The sequence below is a fragment of the Cibotium barometz genome, chromosome 35, assembly GCF_041138505.1.
Source record: "Cibotium barometz isolate CiBa-2024 chromosome 35, ASM4113850v1, whole genome shotgun sequence".
In the NCBI taxonomy this organism is placed as follows: domain Eukaryota; kingdom Viridiplantae; phylum Streptophyta; class Polypodiopsida; order Cyatheales; family Cibotiaceae; genus Cibotium; species Cibotium barometz.
This window is the reverse complement of record NC_141080.1, coordinates 2,879,572-2,902,097: the sequence shown is the minus strand read 5'-3', so window position 1 is coordinate 2,902,097 and position 22,526 is coordinate 2,879,572. Positions and strand designations below refer to the sequence as shown.

The window sequence follows — 22,526 nt, the reverse complement described above, 5'->3', positions numbered from 1 at the left end:
AAACCTGGAGCGACTGCTCAGCCCGAATAAGATTGCCCTCTTGGCCATGCAAAAATAAGCCCGTGTCGTCTGCAAACTCAGCATCAAGCAAATCCTCCCCCCGGACTGGGAGCTGAAGTCCTCTCAAACCAACCTCCTCTGCCGTCAAATACATACTCATAGCCTCCGCAAAGAAGAGAAAAAGGAAAGGGGCGAGAGGACACCCCTGACGGACTGATCTGGTCAGCTCAAAACTCGGCCCCCGTCCTCCTGCAATCAGCACCTGGCTGCGAGCTGTGGAATACAAAGCTGCCACCCCTCTGATCCATCCTGGCTCATCAAAGCCCAGGCGAAGCATAGTGCCCTCTAAGAATCCCCAATCAACTCTATCGTATGCCTTCTCAAAATCGAGAAGCATCACGACCAACTCCTCGCCAAGAAATCTAGCTCGGGCCGTCGCCTCCCAGAAAGTAAAGATGTTGTCAAGGATACTGCGCTCCTTGATAAATCCTGTCTGAGTAGCATGAATCAACTCCCCCAGGAAGGGCTGGATCCTCAAACTCAAGGCCTTTGCTAAGACCTTGTAGACAGTATCGAGGATCGTAATAGGCCTCCAATGCCGAATGTCATCTGATACTCCCTCCCTTGGGGATAACATAGATCAAGTCCTCTGAAAAGCTCTACGGCATCACCCCAGTGTCCAAAACATGCTGAAAGCCCCTGCGGAGGCCTGGCCCCAAAAGGTCCCAATAGCGCATAAAAAAGGCCGGCGTCAGTCCGTCCTCCCCTGGGCAACTATGTCGCGGCAGGACCCTCAAGGCCTCGGCAAGCTCAATCTCTGACAGAGGCGCACCTAGAACTGTACGCATATGGTCTGTGACCCTCCTCTGCACATGGGCCCACACAGTCTGTCTGCAAACATCTCGATCCTCAGTGGCTGGCTCCGCTGAAAGCACGTCACTATAAAAAGCAGTGGCAATGGCTCTGATCTCCCCGAGCTCAGTAGCTACCGATCCATCCGGTCTACCAAGCTGGCGGACTCCTGCTCGCGCATGCCGGGGTCCAGTGATCTCAAAAAACTCCCCAGTCACTCTATCACCAAGCTGCGTCCACTGAGAGGCCTGACGACGATAGTAAAACTCATGTCTCTGCTCCTCTACCTCTCTAACCTCCTGGCGTGCCTGGCTCAACTGGGACGCCACCCACTCACATGCAGGCTGCTGCTCCTGAAGGCGCTGTAGCGAAGCAAGGCTGCGTCTCAGCCGTTGCTCCCGCTCGCGAATCTCTCCCAGTCGTGTCAAAGCTGCAGCGTGCAGAAAAGAGCTAAGATCAGTGAGTCCCTGGGCACACTGGCTCGCTGCATCCTGGTCAGAGCACTGACTATCATGCCAGATCCTCTCAATATCCTCAGCGAGACTGGGATCTGCAAGTACCCTCTCTGGGATCCTCAACTGCAAGCTGGGCTCCCGTGTCCCCTCCTCCAATGTCAATATAACTGGCGCATGATCTGAAAATGAGGTGCCAGCGAGAATGCCGACGGAGCCCCCTCGCTCCCCTAACCAATCGCCCACATAAAAGCGATCAATCCGTGATAGATTAGTCCCTCCCTGCCGGCGATCCGACCGAGAGAAACTAAGACTGTCCTGAGACCAAGAGAAAGCCCCATGCTGCCATGCATCAGTGATCCTCAGTGACATGCAAAACCGGTCCCAAGCTGCAAGCTCCGTGCCGTGCACTGTAACATGACTGCCTCCCACCCTATCTGCCGGGTCCTCAAGCATGTTGAAGTCTCCCCCAACACACCAATGTGCGGCCTCTGGCAATGCATCTGTAACCTGAGTCCAGAACTCTGCTCTGGCACTAGCATGATTGGGCGCATAGATGTTGAGCACACCCAATAGCTCATCATGCATCCTCAGAATGACATACTGTGCTCTACCAGGCACAATGATCCCTCGATCCACAATGGCCTGCCGCCATACATCTGCAATAACCATGCATACTCCTCCCTGTCCACCCAAAGGACCAAACCCTGCAGACCAAAAAGTGTCCCATCTACCAGGCATCACCGAACCATATCTCCGGATCCTGCTCTCACCCAAGTGGTGCTCCTGCATCATCAAAATGTCAATGCTGCCACCAACCAGGCATCTCTGAAGCTCCTGCCTCAAGCAACCTCGATAGCGTATAAAGTGTGCTCCGCCAAGGCCCTGTACATTCCATGGGATGATCCTCATGGATGCCTTACTCACGTATCCAGGGTCGCGTGCCAAGTCTGCCACTATGCGCACGACCAAATGCCGAATCCCTGAGGTATCCACACTCCCGGGATCCAAGAAAAAATGAGCCAACTCCCAAAGTCGGCCTATCACATCTGTCACCTCCAGATCGCTCATGTGGTGAGAAAACTCAACTGCCTGAGTCTTCAAAGTGCTGAGAGCGAGCTCTAGAGTCCACTCCCGATCACAAGGTCCACATAGAGGGAACGAGAAGGCCACCGCTGAGTCTAGTGCCTCCTCCCCGCGGGCCGGAGGTATCACTACATGGACTCGAATGGGCGCTGGCTCATGGGGGCCCTCTGCTCCAAAAAGCCGTGTAAAGGAATAATCAAAGGCCTCTGAGCGCTGTCTAATGCCAAGGCGACTCAGCCAACTGCGGATAGATGAAATCCGTGAGGCCCTAATCGGCATAGGTCTCCTCTGTGATGCTCGAGCGAGGTCAGTGCTCAGCGCTCTCCGGACTGCAGGTGAGCGCCAGGGAACTGCCAGGGTCTCCCGGGAAGGTGAGGCGGGCGGAGGGGGAGGAGGGGGAGGCGAAGGAGGTGGAGAGGGAGCCGCTGCCGAAACCGGAGCGGGGGCGGGAGGAGGCGAAGGTGGAAGCGAGGCGGTGGGAGGGGATGGGGGTGGGGGGGGAGAAGGAGGGGGAGCTGGCATCTCCTGGTCCTCGGTCGCTGCAGGGGTCTCCTCCTGAAGGGGAGCAAAGCTGTTCCTCACGGGAACCCAGTGAGACTGAGACTGTGGCTGCTGCTGCAGCGGTCTCTGGGCGTGCTGCTGTGGCTGTCTCCCTCGGCGGCGCCCCTGTCCAGGCTGCCACTCCGAGGTCTCTGTGGCCTGAGCAGGCGTCCCTAAGGCAGCCTGCCGAGCCGAATCTGTGGGCGGGCCATCAGTAGCCTGCTGCTGTGGTGAGGGTCGAGGTCTCCTGCGAGGGCAGGCCTTGGCCAGATGACCGACCTGCCTGCAAATGAAGCACTGGTTCGGGAGCCCCGAGAACTCCACTCTCTGATCTATCCACCCCCCCCCTATCCTAGGTAGCTGAATGACCTTAGGAAGGGAGGAGATGTCAGACACCAACACTTTGACCGAAGGTAGCCCAGCTGCTCTGGCCACCACTTAAGCTGCTGAGGGGCCCGTCTCTAGTACCGAGCCCACCAATGCTCCGAGCCTGGAGAGGAGCGGAAGATACTCCAAGCGGAGACCAGGGAAACAAACTGTAATATGGAAGAGGCGCTCTCCCTGCTCCGCCGCTGCTGGGTCAAATCCATGCTGCCAAGGTCTGAAGAAAGCCCGAGCACCCCTGATGTCCAGAGGACTCATGGCAAGGACCTTGGCAACGCTCTGGGCGGCCTCGAACTCGATCTGATAATGGCCCTGGCCCAGGAGCTGTACATCCAGGATCTTGCCCACATCTGCAAGAAGGCGAGCCTGAAGAAGATCCCTGATCTCCCCTCTGCTGGGGCGAGTGCCGACTATACGGCAGATGGTGGAATGAGCCTGGAGGCGTTCCACCTCTGCGGTGAGGCTCGCTTCCTCTTCCGGCGAAAGAGAAAGCCTGATGGGGGTGACCTCAAGGGCGGGCGAGGGGGCTGCTGATGAGTCCCTCTGAGGCGGGGTGGGAGGAGCCTCCATCAGAGTCTGAAGCTGCGGCGAAGGCGAGGCGAAGGCGGGAACCTGCTGGAAACGAGTTGCACACAGAGAGGCGGAATACGGAGCGAAAAAAGAAATCAAAAACCCCAGGGGGCGGAAGCAAGAAAAGGAGGGAGGGGGGGGGGGAAGGCGAAAGAGATAAAACCTTAAAAAAAAAAGGGGGGGGGGGGGGGGGAGGGCAGGGGGCTGCGCGCAAGAGGGATGGGCGGAAAAAAACCAACTGGCGGAAAAAAAACAACTGGCGAAGGGGGGGGGATAAGCCGCCTGCAGAGAGGAGGAGGGCGCGAAGACAAGGGGGGGGGGGCGTAAGGGAGAGGAGGGCGGCGAGCAAAGCTATGGGCAGCAGCGAAGGCAGGCGGAATGGGGGGGCGCAGTAGCGGATGTAGACGGGGGGGCTAAACGACAGGCGGCGGGGGTCAAAGAAGGCGGGGGACAATGCTGGCGGCGGGCAATGCAGGGAAGGCGGAGAAGGAGGAAGCGAGGAGGAAACGAGGGGGCGAACAGGCCGGGAAGGTGAAGGGCGCAGTGCAACAGCGCGAGCAGGGAGAGGTGGGCGGGAGCTTCAGCAAGCCGGTGCTCGTGGAGTTTTTTCACTTCTATAAAACTTACTCCTTATCATTTTAAACAAGCTGAAATACCAAAGATAAACTTACTACGATTCATGAAAGAACAAATCTTTTTCAAAATCTTATTGAAACTATAACCTTTTTCGATAAGCAGCAAAATAAGATGGCATGAATGAGAGATAAAGGCAAATTTAGAAGAGCAAAGACGAGAGAATCTAAAAAGTTGAGAGCAGATAACACCATACTTAGCTGTATCAGAAATATTGGAAGAAAAGTGTGGCATCCGAATGATCTTTAAGCTAGCATATTCATGTTGTAAGCGTTTGTCATAAATATCTACTATGAAGCCTGAAGATGACTGACTGATCTTAAGGTCTAAAAAAGCACAACTATTGCTATTCGAGGTGCGGTTAAGTTCGCAAAATTTCTTGGGATAGATCCCTCCACCTAAGGAATTTGGACTGATATACAAAAACTCTTGAAAGGAAGGAATGTCGGGAACGAAGAGGTCATCTACAAAACGTCTCACATTACAAAGTTTGTGAAGAAAGACAAGACAAGTATTAGCAAAAATAAGGCGTTCCATAAAATCAAACTCATAAGTAACAAGGTAAAAATTAGCAAGAAAGACGGCACAATTGGTACCCATGGAAATACCCATTGCTTGCTTAAATAAAGAGTCGCCTAAGGATATATAAAGGTCATCTAGGAGAAAATCTAACCAAGTACAAATGTTATCTTTGTCTACAATTTTGGTGAATCTTTTCTTTCTCTTATCTACAACTTGATTTTTACTTTTTAACCAACAAAAATCAAAATGCAAAGCTGACTTTTCTACTAATAAAGCCTTGCATCTATCCTTTTCTAATCTATAGACAAAACTTTCGTCATAAGGGATCTAATCCGTACACGTAAGTCTTCTAAGTCTAGTTTGGTGTATAAGGTTGTGAAGTCGAAGGTTTGAAGGCATAAGGAGACGACTTTTCAGCCAAGCTCTGAGAGGAGTTTAAGAAGTTCAAGACGAAAACTACTTCTACAGAGTCTTTTAAGATCCAACTCGTGTTTGTAGGCACGTCAGCATCTTTAAGAAGATTTTTCCAAAGGTCATGGACACTAGGTAAAATGGCTTTAAAGCAATGACTAAGCTATTTAGAAACATCCGTCAGAGATGTATTGCAAGAAGCATCTATGAACCTAGGCTTTATAGGATTCTTATGAAACTTCCAAACTCTATACAAAAAAGGCAAAGTAGGGTTGCACTTGAAACCAAACGATTTACAAAAATCTTGGTGTTTCAAGATAACGTCTTGAGAAGAAAGTGAACAGCTAGAATAAGTCTGAGAGGAAGAATTCACTTCACTTAACAAACATTCTAAGTAAAACTTTTTACAAGTAAAAACAAAATTGTTAGAACACTTGTCTACGTAGGAAATAACAAAATCTCGATGAAATTTCTCGAGAGCAACTAAATCGCTAGAAGATAAAGAATTGCTAACAAAGGGAGTACTCTTTGAACAGAATTTCGTGAGTTTCTCAGAGGCCTTTCTCAAAATAGTAGCTCTCAAAGAGAAAAAATGCCTTGAACTCCTAAAGATTCTTCTAGCTTGACTACAAAACTAGATATGCAGGGGTTTTATGAGAGGCTTTCTTACTTTTTCGTAAAGAAGACTTACCGTCCAAATTATACCCTTTCGGAAAGAAGGTATGCAAAGTTCTCATCCAAAAAAGCTCTCGAGGCCAAGCTACTTTGTAAAACTCTCTAGAGTTTTTAAAAGAGCCTTCAATATTCTCAATAGGAAAGCAATGGAGAGATTCAAACCCAAATTTAGCAATGGGTGCATAAGAGGTTTGACACTCTCAAGTGAAGTGCTTCTATTATGAACTCTTCTAGCTTCCCTAACATGTTCTTGAAATCTTGTAAAAGCTGTTCTAAAGGTTTGGCCGACATACATTAAGGAACTATCATGGATGTTATAAATAACATAAATAACCTGAGAGGTGTGAACGGGGCTTAAAGGACGGTCTGTTAAAAGATGTTTCTTTCTTAAACGTCTTAAAGGTATTATTAGTAAAGTGAGTACTTACTAATATAGACTTGAATTTTGCCCAACGAATAGGACCCTCTCCAAAATCATGCAAAGAGTTTAAATTAGATCTAGCCAAAAAGTTAAACCTTTCTCTATAAGAAGTATGAGCATGTCTAGAAATTAAATTAGAAGAAGGGTTAGAGACGCGTACCTCAGGAATGTTGACATTAGTGAAAGAAGTAGATGCATTTTCATTTTGTGTAGCCAGGTCGTAAGTTTAAGATCAACGCCTGCCTGAAGGCTAAAGATCCGAAGCTAGAAAAGTGCTAGCCACACCCCTCATTTGGTTAGCAAGCCTGCTACCTAGTGAGGTCCTTAAAAAAGGCTGCTTGTTACACTCGAAAGATCATCAGCAATAGCGTGCAATCAAGTGCCCGTGGCTCCTTGCAAGAATCACTACTTTACTTCCCCTCTCACGAGAAATGTTTCATGAAACCCCACAAGAAACCCTTGATCCCAAAGGACCCATTAATACTAATTACGATTATAACTCTTATTTTGAAAATAAATAGTAATAATAATAAAGAATAAAACAAAAAACAACAACAATAAAGAAAAAAAGGGAGATAAAATAAAACAAAAGCAAGACAAGACAAGACAAAACAAAACAAAATAAAGAGCTTACAACAACACATCACGCATATATCCAACATAAACACAAATAAACAAACAAACACAACCTTCACGATAAACAAACTTAACTAACTCGTCACAAACAATCAAAACATAAAAAACGAGCTCAAGGCTGAAGTAGCTGTTGGGGTATACACACCCTCCCAAGATATATAACTTTGAAGAACAACAGTTGGTCACCACTCGGACGAAAATCAAAAGATTTGCATGTCCGCTAAGTGACTGAATTATATACCTTCATAAGGTCAGAAAAATCTGAACTTACAAATTGAGAGATTTGAGAAAGAAATAATAGTGAAGAAGGACAAAGACAAAAACAAACCTAGCTACTAAGGAGAGGAAATCAAAAGATAATATCAAACGAAGACTTTTAATTAAGACATTAACCAAAAAAAAACAAAAAACAAAAAACAAAAACAAAAACAAACCAACCAAAACAAAACAAAACAAAACAAAAAACAAATGCCTTTGAAGGTGTTTGCAAAGAGAATTGCTAAAGATATCAACAAAATGTGCATGCCAAACCAAGTGCCTACCTGTGCATACCAGCACTCTGTATCTCCCTCAAGTGTCAACTGTCTCGAGGACTCCAAGGCTAGCCGGGGATATCTATCAAGTGGAAGCTCCCATAGCCTATGACAGTATGTCACTGTCTAGAATAGAGCCTCTGTGACTATCGGTGCAACGCCCATCTCTGCCCGCACAATCTCATGTGGCACTGATGGTTTACTCCTAATCATGCGTGAGATCATCGCCACTAGGGGCCTCTCTGTCATGTGCACAGTGTGTATCTACCGTGTGCTACACGCACACAAGACTAGCTTCGAGGATTGGGGAAGCTTGGAGCTAGGCAGGCTGATTGGCAAGCTGAGTTAGGGATAGACTAATGGGCGGACGCCCAAGTGTGGACGCCCGATGACCGGCCAAGAGCCTATAAAAGGGTGGCCAAGGTTAGTCATTAGTCATATAGAGTCTCGCGTGATTTGTGAGAGCTCTATGGTCTGGAGCATGGATCTAGTGCAGACATGCACTTGCTTTACGCAGTCAAGGCCCGCGAGAGTAGCTTCGTGGCGGTATGGGACGTCGCGAAGTAGAGATTGGTCAGTACGTCAATCTAGTTAGCTCAGCTTGTGGCTCGGTGGGGATAGCCAAGTCTGTGGGCTTGCCCACGGCTGTCATGGTTGGGTGGTGAGTCAAGCCTACACCCCCGTCTTGTTTGTTTGTTTGTTTGCAGGTTTCGAGTCTCGTACAAGGAGCGTTCTATGCGGAGATCCTTTGGGGATTTGACAGTGGTATCAGAGCATGCCTCGTGAACGAGCAAGTCGGTAGGTAGAGAAGATGAGGTCGAAGAAAGGTATGTGTTCAAGAAGCTTGCTATTTTATTTATGCATACTGCTGTTTTTTCAGATTAGTATGTGCTTTTTTCATCGAAGAAACCCGTGATGATGAAGATGGTGGTCTAGGAAGGGTCGATTTGTTTAACATGAAGAAGGTTAGATGTGATTTGCATGAACTGTTGAGAGAAAACAGAAAAAAGCATGTCACCTGTTTTTGTGAGAGAGAGAGAGAGAGAGAGAGAGAGAGAGAGAGAGAGAGAGGAGGTCGCCGCCTGTGTTGTGTAGCGCTTGTATGCGCAGCCAGGGCGGGTACTCTTCAACAGTCGCTGGCAGGCTGTTACGCATGGTCCGGCGCACGTGTGCAGGCGCTGGTGCGTAGGATGACATAGGCGCACCTATGATGTGCAGTCGGCCAAGTATGCACACGGGTACGCGTAGGCAAACACACAGCGCAGGTGTGTAGTACGCATTGCAGCCGGATTCGTACACGCAGGCAAACACACACCGCATGGATGGCAGACAAGCGGGCGCAGCAGAATTACGAAAAGCAGGCGTAGTTTTTTTTAGGTTTTGTTTTTTTTTATTTTTATTTTTTTTTTAAAAACTACTACGCTACTTTGCTTTTGTTTTCTTTTTGGCTAAACCTTATAAGAGGAGTTTTAAAACTTTATGCTTTATATGTTTTTTTAAGAAACCAGAATACACACACACACACACACACACACACACACACACACACACACACACATATATATATATATATATATATATATATATATATATTAAACAAAAGCAAAAAGCTCAAGATTGCTTTTGGGGAAGATTATATAAACCCCTTAAGTGGACTTCTTGCCACACATCTCTCAAGCTCTCAAGTTCTCTCGCACTTTTCTTGTGCAAAGATCGAAATTTCTCTCCACTTTCCCTCTTCAAGATGTCGACCCAAGAATCCGAGTTGGAGTCCCTTGTCGAACGCGAAGGCTTGCCGGCTACGGAAGATACCGATGCCGATCTTTTTGACGAGTATGTGTCCAAATCAGATTTCCAAGAGTTCAAAGTTGCTCTCGAAGCTTCTTCTTCGGAACGTCAGGCACAAATCGCCACCCAGATGCAAGCTTTGCCGAACTCCATCTCTCTTTTGACCACTACCCTATCTACTCTTTCGAGTATGGATACCTTGGCCTCTGCTTTAGGCCCCAACATTACTCCGAAACCATTCGGGGGCGAGCAAAAGCAGCGTACCAAGGAGATCGTGGACACTTGGCTACATAAGTGGCAGGTCCATTTTCAGTTTCATCCATATGATGATGATGGAAAAAAGATCCAGTTAGCAGTTAGCAGCAGGTTTCCTCTCAGACAAAGCTTTGCTTTGGTGGAAGGAACTCAACCCTAAGTCAACAACTTGGGCACAATTTGAAGACGTCTTCAAGAAGGAATTTCTCAAGAAAGAGGATGATTATGATGTTGTTGCCCGGTTTACCGCTTTGACCATGACCTCGCAGCACCTCACTTATGAGGTCTACCTCCAGAAGTTTAGGGACTTACAGATGAAAGCTACAAAGATGGATCCCACTACTCTTTTGGGGTTCTTCGTAGCTGGTTTACCGACTCATACCGTTTACAAGTTAAAAATAACAAATGCAAAACATTGGACGAAGCCATTCATTCAGCTCGTATCTATGATGATACAATGGTCTCTTCCAAGTCTAAACCCGTTACCGAGCAGGGAAACAAACATAAAAGAAAGTTCTCCGCACCAATGGCTAACACGACTGAAGGAAAGTCTTCGGACCAACCTTCGAAGAATCCAAGTTCGACACCAACAAAGAAGAAACGACTCCTTAAGGCTTTGAAGCTCAAGAAGGAGGGACATTCTTTTATCTGCGAAGAAAAAGGACACATGCGTAACGAGTGCCCGAAGCAAAAGGGTGCAAAGACCAACGTAGGACCCAAGCCAAAGGCAGCTAACCAGTTGTCTTTGATAGGTGCGTCAGTTGCTGTACTTTCTTGTCACATGCACTTTGCACTCAGTGCATGGTGACAAGATGGCTCATCATCAGAAGTGCAACAGTTGTACAGTTTTAGAACCCAATAGGATGATAATTGTCGTACGCCGTGACCCCATTGTACATCCTCAATCCAGGATAAGTCAGGCACGAGCTACGTAGGTCATTCCTCAGCCTTAGCGGGTCAGTCAGTCAGTCAAGTCCCTTAACCCACTTGGAGAGAATCATTCATGCATGTAGAGTCAGTAGAAGCCTTAGGGTTTGCATCAGAAAGCACTCTGCATCTTGCATAATATGCATACATATGCCTGTGCATCATTTAGAACATCCCTGAAGTCTTAGGGAATTTACTAGGATTTATCTGGTATTTTTTCCATATTTATTAGTATTTATTTAGCATTATTTGCATTATTGGGCATTTATAAATATTAACTTTATTAAATGACCAACCTCCAGTTAGTATAAATAGGCTTGCCTAGAGCCTCTTTTCCTCATTCAGTCTTCATTGTGCTAAGAGCTCTCCTCCTCCTTGCTTTCAGCCCAAGACTAATCCAGTCCTAGTGCCCATAAGCTTTCTTCTCCAGCCCCTTGAGATCCATAGCTTCAGCCAGCCCTAGGTGCCTGCATTCAGCCCTGAATTCAGCACTCAGTTCAGGCCCAGATTCAGTCCACAGTTCATCCTCAGTTCAACGCCAGATTCAGCAGTTTGCAGCCTGCGTTTTCGCACAGCCGTACAACAGCAGTCTGCGTTTCTGTTCCAGCCATACAGCAGCAGCCCTGCAGTCCCCTGTTTCTCATGCGTTTCAGTCCTCAGCCCTCTCTACACTCCAGCGTTTCTGTCCACAGCAGATTCCAGCCCTGAAGGTTCAGTCTACAGCAGTTTCCAGCCCTGAAACTGTTGTTTGCATCAGTGTCCAGCCTTCTGTGCATCATCCACACATTCAGCAGTCATCTGGTGAAGGTAACACAGCATTCATATGTGTTTTCAGCATTCTAACAGTGTGTAGAACAGTCCACCTTCTTCTTCTCTCAGCCTCAGGTGTGCAGCCCTTCCTCATGCCCTTGGGAAGAGTGCATAGGCTCGAGATCAAGTCATTGAGGTGTTTCTACAGCAGTGTAGAGATCAGCCGCTCTCCGATCCTCCAAGATCTTGCGTTTGGCTTATCTACAGTCCAAAGTCATTCTCTCTAAAGTAATAAAGCAAATACTATCTCGTTATCGGAATAGGGGGCCCTTCAGTGGGTAATTCGGGACCCAATCTGGTGTACAGTTCTCATATCTCTCTCTCATCTCTCTAAAGTTTGAAGTATTAAAGTGGATTGCTAAACTCACGAAACTCAAGATACAGAAGACGGTGTGAGCATTTGTGTGACAGGATCTTCCAATACAAAGACTTCCGCTGCATATCACATTGGTATCAGATTCAGATTGTCCACACACACCGTATCCTAGCGTGGGGGCATCCTTGGATGGTTAGATTGCGTTCCGGCACGACCACCGACTTCAGCATCATGTCTACAGGAGAGAGTACTCATCAGCCGGAAGATGTCTCCCCCGAAGGAGACCTTGTTCTTCCGCCTACCGCAGACACCATAGCTCTTCTTAGAGCTCAGAACCAGCTACTCATGGAGCATCTCCAACTCTTGGAGGCAGCAGCAGCAGCAGCACGTCCTTCTACACCTCCAGCAGCACCCGACTACATCTCCCTCTTCTTTCAGATGGAACAACAAAGGAAAGAGGACGAGGCCCGAAGGAGAAGAGAAAAAGAAGAAAGACGGGACTATGAGGAAGCCCAACGCAGGATCGACGAAGACCGACGTCAGGCTGAACTCGCCGCTCGAGAACACCAACGTGAGCTTGATCGAGAACGTATGTTACTCGAACACCAACGGGAAAAGGAGACCATACACTTGAGGTATCAGCAGCTCTCCTCAGTCTCCCCAGTCATAGGTGTCACCAGCCAGCATCCCGCAGCAGCATCAACCACCATCATTCGCAGTCAACCAAATTTTAGTAAGTATGATGGTAAGTGTGATCATTCTTCAGTTAATCAATTTATTCATCAGTTTAACGCTCATTTTCCTTTAGCTAAGATCACAAACCCACAAGACAAAGTCCACTTAGCGGCTCCCCATCTCACTGGTGAGGCAGTCACTTGGTGGCAGCATTGGTCTAGTATTCATACTGACCAGGCCACAGGTGTCACAGCCTTTGACTGGGACATCTTTGTCCATGACCTGAAGACCAGATTTCTCCCGCCCCAGTACATGACCGGTCTGAAAGACGAGTTCTATGGACTCAAACAGAACGGATCCCCAGTGCTTCAGTTTTCCGGTAAGGTTATTACTTTAGCACAGCAGTTAGGGTTATCTGAGCAGACCAAGATGGAGCAATTCATTCGTGGATTGGACTCCAACATTCGGTTCACAGTTCGTAACTTTGAACCAAGTACATATGACCGGGCTCTGACTCTCGCTCAGAATGAAGAAATGAAGCTCAACGGGGGCAAGCCCAAGCAGCCATCTCAGTCCAGTACCAAACCCCAGCAACAGCAATCAGCTGCACAGACAGGGAAAGGTAACGCATCTTCTAAAGATGCTAAGAAGGACAGCATAATAGCTCCAGTTCAGGGGGTAAGAAGGATAAAGAACCTAAGAAAATCCCTGATGAAAAGGCTAAAGCAGGCATTACTGGAGGTTATCTTCCTCCAAAGGAGCAAAGGAAGTACCAGTCAGAAAATAGATGTTTTTTCTGTCATATTATAGGGCATGGTAAGAAGGATTGCCACAAATGGCAAGCGACACAAGCTGCCAAAGCTCCTTCTGCCACAGTTGCCACAGCCTCCCCAGCTCCTCCAGCCCCGCCTACTACCTCAAATGCAGTTCAACTTTTACCTTCCATGCATCCTATGCCATCCGTGGTATTTGATGCTAAGCAGGAGGGTGAGAGAGATGCTGCTCAAAAGAGCCTCATCCGAGCTTATGGCTCTGTCCAGGGCCGACAATTTGTAGTCCTTTTCGATATGGGCAGTTCTGAAGACGCCATCTCTCCCCAGTTGGCTAATAAATTGAACTGCACATTAGTCCCATATCATCTGGACGTGGACGGGTTTACACCTGGTCTTCGCACCCACATTTCCCAGAAGGCACAGCAGTTTGCCTTTGAAGTTCAGAAGGCCTCATTTCAACGAGATTTCATCGTCTCCCCTCTGTTAGGGTGTGACATGATCTTAGGAATTCAGTGGTTCCGTCAGTATGAGCCTATTCCCGATTGGGGGCAGGACACTTTTACTATTTGTAAAGGTTTTCCTGAGCCTGTCATGATTCGCGGGGATAGAAGCATTCTTGGCATCCCATTGATTTCACATCTCCAGGCCAAACGAGCTATCCACAAGGGAGCAGAAGGAGCACTCCTTTATGTTCGTGCTCAAACAGTCCCTCCCTCAGTAGTAGCATCCCTTACATCTTCAGTCCCTCAGTTAGCAGACCTCCTATCCAGACACCAGGACATTATGCTTAGGGACGATCTCCCGCCCAGTCTCCCACCCTCTCGCCTTGAGGACCATCACATTGATTTGGTCCCTGGATCAGCAGATCCTCCTAGCAAGTTTTCCTATCGTCTTTCCAAGACTTTAGAGGGCGAGTTCCTATTTGTCCAAAAGAAGGACAAGTCTGCACGCCTTTGTGTAGACTACAGGGCATTAAACAAACTCACTATCAAGAATAAGTTTCCTATGCCCAGGATAGAGTACATTTTGGAGCGTTTAGACGGTGCTAAGTTTTTCACTAGGATCGACCTCAAGAGTGGTTACCATCAGGTCCGCATTTTTGAAGCTGACATTCCAAAAACAGCTTTCAGGACAGAGCGTGGTCACTGCGAGTTCGTAGTCATGCCTTTTGGGCTTACAAATGCACCCGCAACGTTCAATAAGATGATGTCTAGGATTTTCGCAGTCCACATTGGGAAGTGTGTCTTCATATTCCTTGATGACATACTAGTCTTCTCAGCCACTGCAGAGCAGCATGAGAAAGATGTGGAGAAAGTCTTGCAACTTTTGCGAGATAATCAGCTCTACATAAACGCCAAAAAGTCTATCTTTGGTGTCAAGGAAGTTCAGTATTTGGGCTACATCATCGGTTCCGATGGGATTAGACTGGACCCATCAAAGGTTCAGGAGATCTTAGATTGGGACATTCCTAAGACCGCCCAAGAAATCCGTTCATTCGTAGGTCTTTGTCAGGCCTATAGCACACATGTCCATCAGTTTTCCAACCTTGCAGCACCTCTTACCGACTTACTCAAGGGGGTGAAGACTCGCAAGCAGAAAGTCTCAGTTACAGGTAAGGCACTTGATGCATTCCGTGCACTCCAGAAAGCTGCCTCAGAAGCACCTGTATTAAAGTTAGTATCATGGGACGAACCTTTCGAGGTCATCACCGATGCCAGCAATGTAGCCATAGGTGCAGTCCTCCAGCAAGACAATAGACCCGTGGCATATTACAGCAGAAAGTTGGATGTCGCTGAAAAGAATTATTCAGTATATGACAAAGAGCTTTTGCGTGTGATCACAGCACTCAAACATTGGAAGCCTTTTCTTTATGGACAAGCTTTCACAGTGAAAACAGACCACCAAGCACTTAAGTGGCTTCAGACTATGCCAAGTGCCCAGTGGAGTGATCGACAGGCCAGGTGGAGTCAAATCTTCCAACAGTTTGGAGGTATGATTGAATACATCCCTGGTAAGTATAACCCAGTAGCAGATGCTCTCAGTCGAAAGTCCAGCATCCAGGCAGTCCAAGAAGCTACCATTCTCGAAATCACGGGGAAGCGAGCCTGAGCAGATCCTTCTTCATCGATGGAAGCATGGTTCCGGTCGACGGATTCGTCAGTTCTACACGAAGTTCCGAGATCGAGGCACCCACGAAGCCGTATGGCTCGACAAGGAGTTCTTCCAGGAGTACCCCCAGTTATTGGTGGACTACTTGGAAGCCATGAACCTGCCGCCGCCAAGCTAATCAGGAGGGAATGTCGCATGCACTCTGCACTCAGTGCATGGTGACAAGATGGCTCATCATCAGAAGTGCAATAGTTGTACAGTTTTAGAACCCAATAGGATGATAATTGTTGTACGCCGTGACCCCATTGTACATCCTCAGTCCAGGATAAGTCAGGCACGAGCTACGTAGGTCATTCCTCAGCCTTAGCGGGTCAGTCAGTCAGTCAAGTCCCTTACCCACTTGGAGAGAATCATTCATGCATGTAGAGTCAGTAGAAGCCTTAGGATTTGCATCAAAAAGCACTCTGCATCTTGCATAATATGCATACATATGCCTGTGCATCATTTAGAACATCCCTGAAGCCTTAGGGAATTTACTAGGATTTATCTGGTATTTTTTCCATATTTATTAGTATTTATTTAGCATTATTTGCATTATTGGGCATTTATAAATATTAACTTTATTAAATGACCAACCTCCAGTTAGTATAAATAGGCTTGCCTAGAGCCTCTTTTCCTCATTCAGTCTTCATTGTGCTAAGAGCTCTCCTCCTCCTTGCTTTCAGCCCAAGACTAATCCAGCCCTAGTGCCCATAAGCTTTCTTCTCCAGCCCCTTAAGATCCATAGCTTCAGCCAGCCCTAGGTGCCTGCATTCAGCCCTGAATTCAGCACTCAGTTCACGCCCAGATTCAGTCCACAGTTCATCCTCAATTCAACGCCAAATTCAGCAGTTTGCAGCCTGCGTTTTTGCACAGCCGTACAGCAGCAGTTTGCGTTTCTGTTCCAGCCGTACAGCAGCAGCCCTGCAGTCCCCTGTTTCTCATGCGTTTCAGTCCTCAGTCCTCTCTACACTCCAGCGTTTCTGTCCACAGCAGATTCCAGCCCTGAAGGTTCAGTCTACAGCAGTTTCCAGCCCTGAAACTGTTGTTTGCATCAGTGTCCAGCCTTCTGTGCATCATCCACACATTCAGCAGTCATCTGGTGAAGGAACACAGCATTCATATGTGTTTTCAGCATTCTAACAGTGTGTAGAACAGTCCACCTTCTTCTTCTCTCAGCCTCAGGTGTGCAGCCCTTCCTCATGCCCTTGGAAAGAGTGCATAGGCTCAAGATCAAGTCATTGAGGTGTTTCTACAGCAGTGTACAGATCAGCCGCTCTCCGATCCTCCGAGATCTTGCGTTTGGCTTATCTACAGTCCAAAGTCATTCTCTCTAAAGTAATAAAGCAAATACTATCTCGTTATCGGGATAGGGAGCCCTTCAGTGGGTAATTCGGGACCCAATCTGGTGTACAGTTCTCATATCTCTCTCTCTCATCTCTTTAAAGTTTGAAGTATTAAAGTGGATTGCTAAACTCACGAAACTCGGGATACAGAAGACGGTGTGAGCATTTGTGTGACAGGATCTCCCAATACAAAGACTTCCGCTGCATATCACATTTCTCGCCCTAGTACATGTTCTGATTGTCTGTTCAACTCTAAAGTTTTTGGCTTGCATGATCTTCTCCGAGTTTATGGAGAAGTGAATGGCCATAGAATCCACATTCTTCTAGACCCTGGCAGCTCACACAACTTTGTTAACTACAAACTTGTGCAGAAATTGAGTCTTGATACGACACCCAGCAATCATACCTATGAGGTACGCCTACCTGCGAGAAGGCAAATATGGGATCGAAAGGTGGAGATGCTACCAATCCGGATTCACAACTACAAAGATACTCTGGAATGCTATGTTATGCACCTAGAACATGTAGACTTGTTATTAGGGATTGAGTGGTTTAAGACTCTTCAAGTCCAGATCGATTGGTCTAGTCATATTTTTTCTTTTCAACATAGAAACACCCAGTATAGTATTTTAGGTGATTGTATACATCCCTCTCAGGGTCCTCTTGTAAATACAGTTGATTTTGGAAATATAATGGATTCTTCTTTGTATACTGCTTTCCATTGTGTATTGATTCCACTTTCTTCATTTCTCATACCTTCTATGGATGTCCATAAATTAAGTGTGTTTGAAAGCAAAGAATTACAGAAGATACTTAATTCGTTTCAAGATGTATTTCCTAAGGAATTGCCATTGGGTTTACCACCTGAAAGGACAGTAGATCATCGTATTGACTTGATCCCTCATCCTGTCAGTATTCCACCTTACAGGATGAGCCAAGCTGAGGAAGATGAGTTGGCTAAACAACTCGAAGACTATTTGAGGATGGGCCAAATCCGTCCAAGTAAATCACCTTGGGGTGCACCTGTGTTGCTTAGGAGAAAGAAGGACAACACCTGGAGAATGTGTATAGATTACAAGAGATTGAACAAGCTGACAATTAAGAACCGTTATCCTCTCCCTAGATCAGATGACCTGATTGACCGGTTAGCGGGAGCGAAATATTTCACGAAGATAGATTTACGTACTAGCTATCACCAGATACGTATTCATGAAAGGCATGTCGAAAGAACCGCCTTTCGGACCAGGTAAGGCCATTACGAGTTTCTCGTATTACCTTTAGGGTTAACCAATGCTCCAGCCACTTTCCAACAAATGATGAACGATCTTTTTCGTGAACATTTGGGAAAATTTGTGGTTGTGTTCCTGGATGATATTTTGATATATAGTCGTACTCTTAAGGATCGTGTTAGATACCTCACGATTGTCTTACCTATTTTAAGACAGAATCGACTATATGCTAAGTAAATGTGAGTTTTTTATGACAGACATCATTTACTTGAGACACAAGATCACTAGAGATGGATTGAGCATTGACTATGACCGAGTTCAGAAGATTCTCAACTGGCCTATACCGCGAATAGTGAAACAACTTCGTTCTTTTCTCGGTTTTGTTGTTTTTCTTCGGAAATCTGTGCGGGAGTACTCTCAGTTCACACTATCGATGTGACTGACTTGTTGAAAGGTCGTGGACATAAGTCAAATCAGCCTATCACTTGGAATAACGATTTGGATATGGCCTTCAGACTTTTGAAAGATAAAGTCAAGGAAGCACCTAACTTAGCATTACCCGATCCTAGTCGGCCTTATGTTCTTGAAACTGATGCCAGTGACTATGCCATCGGGGCTGCTCTATTTCAAGATGGTAGACCGGTTGCTTTTGAAAGTAAAAAGCTAGATGACACTCAATCTCGTTGGCCAACCCTTGAGAAGGAGCTTTATGCTGTGATTCATGCTCTCAAGGTTTGGAGACATTATTTATATGGCTCCAAGTTTGTGGTATTGACTGATCATCAGTCAATCAAGTATGCGTGTGATGCGGATGATTTGAGAGGAAGGAAAGCTCGTTGAGCTGAGTTAATGCAAGATTTTGATTTTGAGATTCGTTATCGAAAAGAGTCCATGAATAGTGTTGCAGATGCGCTTAGTCGAATTAGAGAGGTAAATACTTTGTCGTTCACCGAGATTTCTACTGACTTATTTCAGTCATTAAAAGGGCTTTACAGGACTGATAGTTATTTTGGTCCGTTTTGGCAGAAGATCCAGCACGGGAGCTCATTGATTGACCAAGACTCGATGTCTAAGCAGTCTACCATTCAGGCTGCAGGAGACCAGTGGATGATTCGGAATGGTTTAGGTCCAAGATTCTTAAGGAGTGTCACAACGCCCCTTTTGCTGGACATCCTGGGGTACACAAGACACTATCGTTAGTGAAACACACTTTTTATTGGCCAAAGATGAAAGGGTATGTAGAAGATTATGTTCTCAAATGTCAAGTTTGTCAAGCAAATAAGGCTGAACGCTTTAGACAGACTGGGTGATGCTTCTTTGGCACAAGCTACCCATGACCATGAGGCGAGCACTTCACGTGGATGATCGTTCATGGATAATGATTCATGGACCTTACTACTTAGCTCTAGCCTCTAGTCTCTAGTCTTCAGCACTTTTTTGTCATTGACTCATTTGAGTCCGTTCATGTATTCTGCCTCTGTAAGGCTTAGTCCTGACTCCTGACTCTTGAATCATGACTCATTTTGTATCTACTTAATTATTAATATGACTCAAAAGCTTACCATTTTAGTGTAAATTTGTACTCATTTTGATGTACTTCCAAAGTAGAATAAGTGTAGAGTAGAAAAATTTTTAAAAAAAGTATTTTTTGAGTGTCGTTCCCTCCCCCGTCCTCGTTCCCTACTTATGGCCGTCACCCGTCCCGTCCCCGTCCCCGTCCCCCGTCCCTTGTGACTATGCCATATCTCCAACCCAATCCGTATCACACCAATCCACACAATGTGCTCCCTCTTCAGCCAAGAAAGGATGTCGTCTGACTCTCTACCTCCAAGAAAAAATCTACTCCTTAGAGAACACCGTCAAACTGTCTCCCTGTTGGCACCCCCTCTAGACACCCTAGAGGCCCACAATGTCTACATCAGCCCTAGTACTCAAGCCTCCAACTCTGAGCTTGTTGAGCACCAATATCTAGATACAAGGTTTCCGGATCTCCATGTATCCCTCGGTCCAAGAATGCCTCTCTGTCCTGCTAACACTCCAAGTGGAAGAAACATACCTCCAGCACTGTAACAGACAATCCTACTAGCACCTGACCTTTAAAACCTGTAACCATATTACATAACTCATCGTCGCTCCAGAGCCACCCCAGACAAGACCAAAACACTCCCTCCTCCTCTGCAACCAGCAGTACCGGAAAACGTAGAAATCCTTCTCTCAAAAAAAACGCCAGAACACCTTCTGTAGAAGAGCCTCAACCTAGTGCTCTGATACCATGTCAAAAGTGCGCAGCAGAAAGCGTGAGACATAGGCACAGAGAGCAAGAAAACGAATCTGCATAATGATGAAGAAGCAATGATACAAACAGCCATGTGCAAGGGGTGGCCCCCTTAAGTGAGGGCATGATGAGCTACTCCCCTACGGGAGGACCCAGGCCTGGAAGCCCCTCTCAAGGTATCTACAAGTGAGTAAGAGCCTGGCCTTATATAGCCCCTACTGGAGCTGGCCAACTGGCTCTAGAAAAAGACCCACGACTGGACAAAATAAACATGTGAAAAATGGATGGCCAACCCTACAACCAAGGGCCCTGAACAGAGGGAAAAATAAGGTGTTGTCCGGGATGAATCTGGGCACCCCTGATACACAACTTGGGCACACTACCAGGAGATGAATAATGCTAACAGATCTGCCCCTTCCGCTCTTCCAATTTGGTACCTTGTTCTGCGATTGCTCGCATCATCTGTTGGAACATCTCTTGTACACTCATGCTTGCCGCCCTAGATGGACTACCTAGTGCACTTTGTTCCCAAGGTTGTCGTTCTCTCTTGTCGTCGTTGCTCGCCATAGTGTTAGAATTTATGCATCTCAATGTTTTGGGGCTGTACCTATTATTGGGTATTTTATGCATTTTCTCCTATTTATTTGTCTTGTGAGCAGTCGGCCAGCTCACTCATGGACTATATAAGGAGTTCCCCCATTATTCACTTTTTCATCCACTTCCCTTGCACAAGTTCAACATCTCTTGCTGGCCTATTGCCATTGTAAAGCTTCAAGCTAATATAAAAGGTGAACTTGTCCACAAGCTCTCTCTACTCTCTCTCTCTCGTCTTGTTTGTGCTTCCACAGGTGCATTCTCCAACATGGTATCGCTTGCTTAGGTTCAGGCTGCTCCATCTACTGCAAATCTGCCCGCCATCTTTTCTATTCTATTGTGCGTTTTTTGCTTCCATAGCTTCACCAGCTGCAGATCAGTCCCATTCAGTGGCTGCATTTTCTTGCGTTGCTGCATTTTCTGGTCCAGCCAACCCTCTTGCTGCTGTCAGCCTGTCAGCCAGCCCTACAGGCTGCGTTTTGCACTTTAGAAGCAGGTCATGGAGTTCTTGGATGCGTATTCTGTTTTCAGCATCACTTGAGGTGAGCTTCTTGCATGTTGAGTTGCCAGACAAGTGGCTGTACATCTCCTTCTTCCTCCACGAGTCCCTACCCTTCCAATAGGAGGTTCCCGGTGGTTTCTTGGACTGTTTCTTGGACTGTTTTGCTGCTGTCCAGCCTCCTCCTCTCTCAGGTTTGAGAGGGGGCTAATTGGTTCTGGAGCCTCGCTTTGTTGGAAAGCACTTGAGAGAAGTCTTTGAGAGCTGAGTGTTAGATATCATCCCCTACTTGCTAGCTTCCTATTTGGTGTCCTATTTTAGCCTCTAGGGCTGACCATGTTAGTCAGAGGGGCTGGTCACCCCTCACATATATTTTTCCCATATTTATTCCCCATTTTATGGTCTTGGGATTTTCCCCAGTCATGGAGGTATTTATCACCAGTCAGCTGCCTTCATTTAGGGGTATATATAGCCAGCATGCCTCCCTCATATCACTGCTTAGCATTGCTTGCCTAGCTTGTCTAGCTGCAGTCCCTCACTTACGAGGTTCTCCCCTCTTGCTCAGGACATGTATTCCTTTTGGTGATGATATTGAGAGCAGGTTCTCACCTTTGTTTCCTCTCCATCCCTCTCTCTCTCTCTCTCTCTCTCTCTCTCTCTCTCTCTCTCTCTCTCTCCCGTCGCTTCAGTCTCCTGCACATTGTGCCCCCCTTTCCCCACCCACCCTTGCTTACCCGTTTCCCGCCTCCTGCGCATTGTGCCCCGTTCCCCCTCCTGCGCATTTTGCCCGTCGCTTCAGTCTCCGCCTCCTCCCCCACCCTTGCTCGCCCGTTTCCCGCCTCAGGCCCCCAAGGCAGCAACATAACTCTCTCTCTCTCTCTCTCTCTCTCTCTCTCTCTCTCTCTCTCCTCCCTGCCTGTGGGAAGGACTGCAGAGTGATCTAGAGGAATGGCCCCGAGTCTCCAACAGAAACTCGAGGCCCTCGAGACAGCAATGAAGGCACTAATCAAGGAGAACAACATCCAATTCCAACCTCAATGAGGTGGAGAACAAACTACACCGGCACATCATGGCTCTCAAAGCACGGGTCACGAACCTCGAACAAGAGAACACGGCACTTAAGGAGGAGGTGAGTGCATTGAAAGTGGAAATGGTAGCCATCAAGAATACTGAGAA

The 22,526-nt window shown here is 46.9% G+C and overlaps 1 protein-coding gene and 1 pseudogene across 1 annotated transcript in view; both read right to left on the bottom strand.

The window, feature by feature from the left end:
- Window positions 1–22,526, bottom strand: part of LOC147618051 (Peroxisomal membrane 22 kDa (Mpv17/PMP22) family protein) — a 44,605-nt gene that overhangs the window by 5,796 nt on the left and 16,283 nt on the right. The window lies entirely within an intron of this gene.
- On the bottom strand, window positions 4,518–20,824 carry LOC147618052 (uncharacterized; annotated as a pseudogene).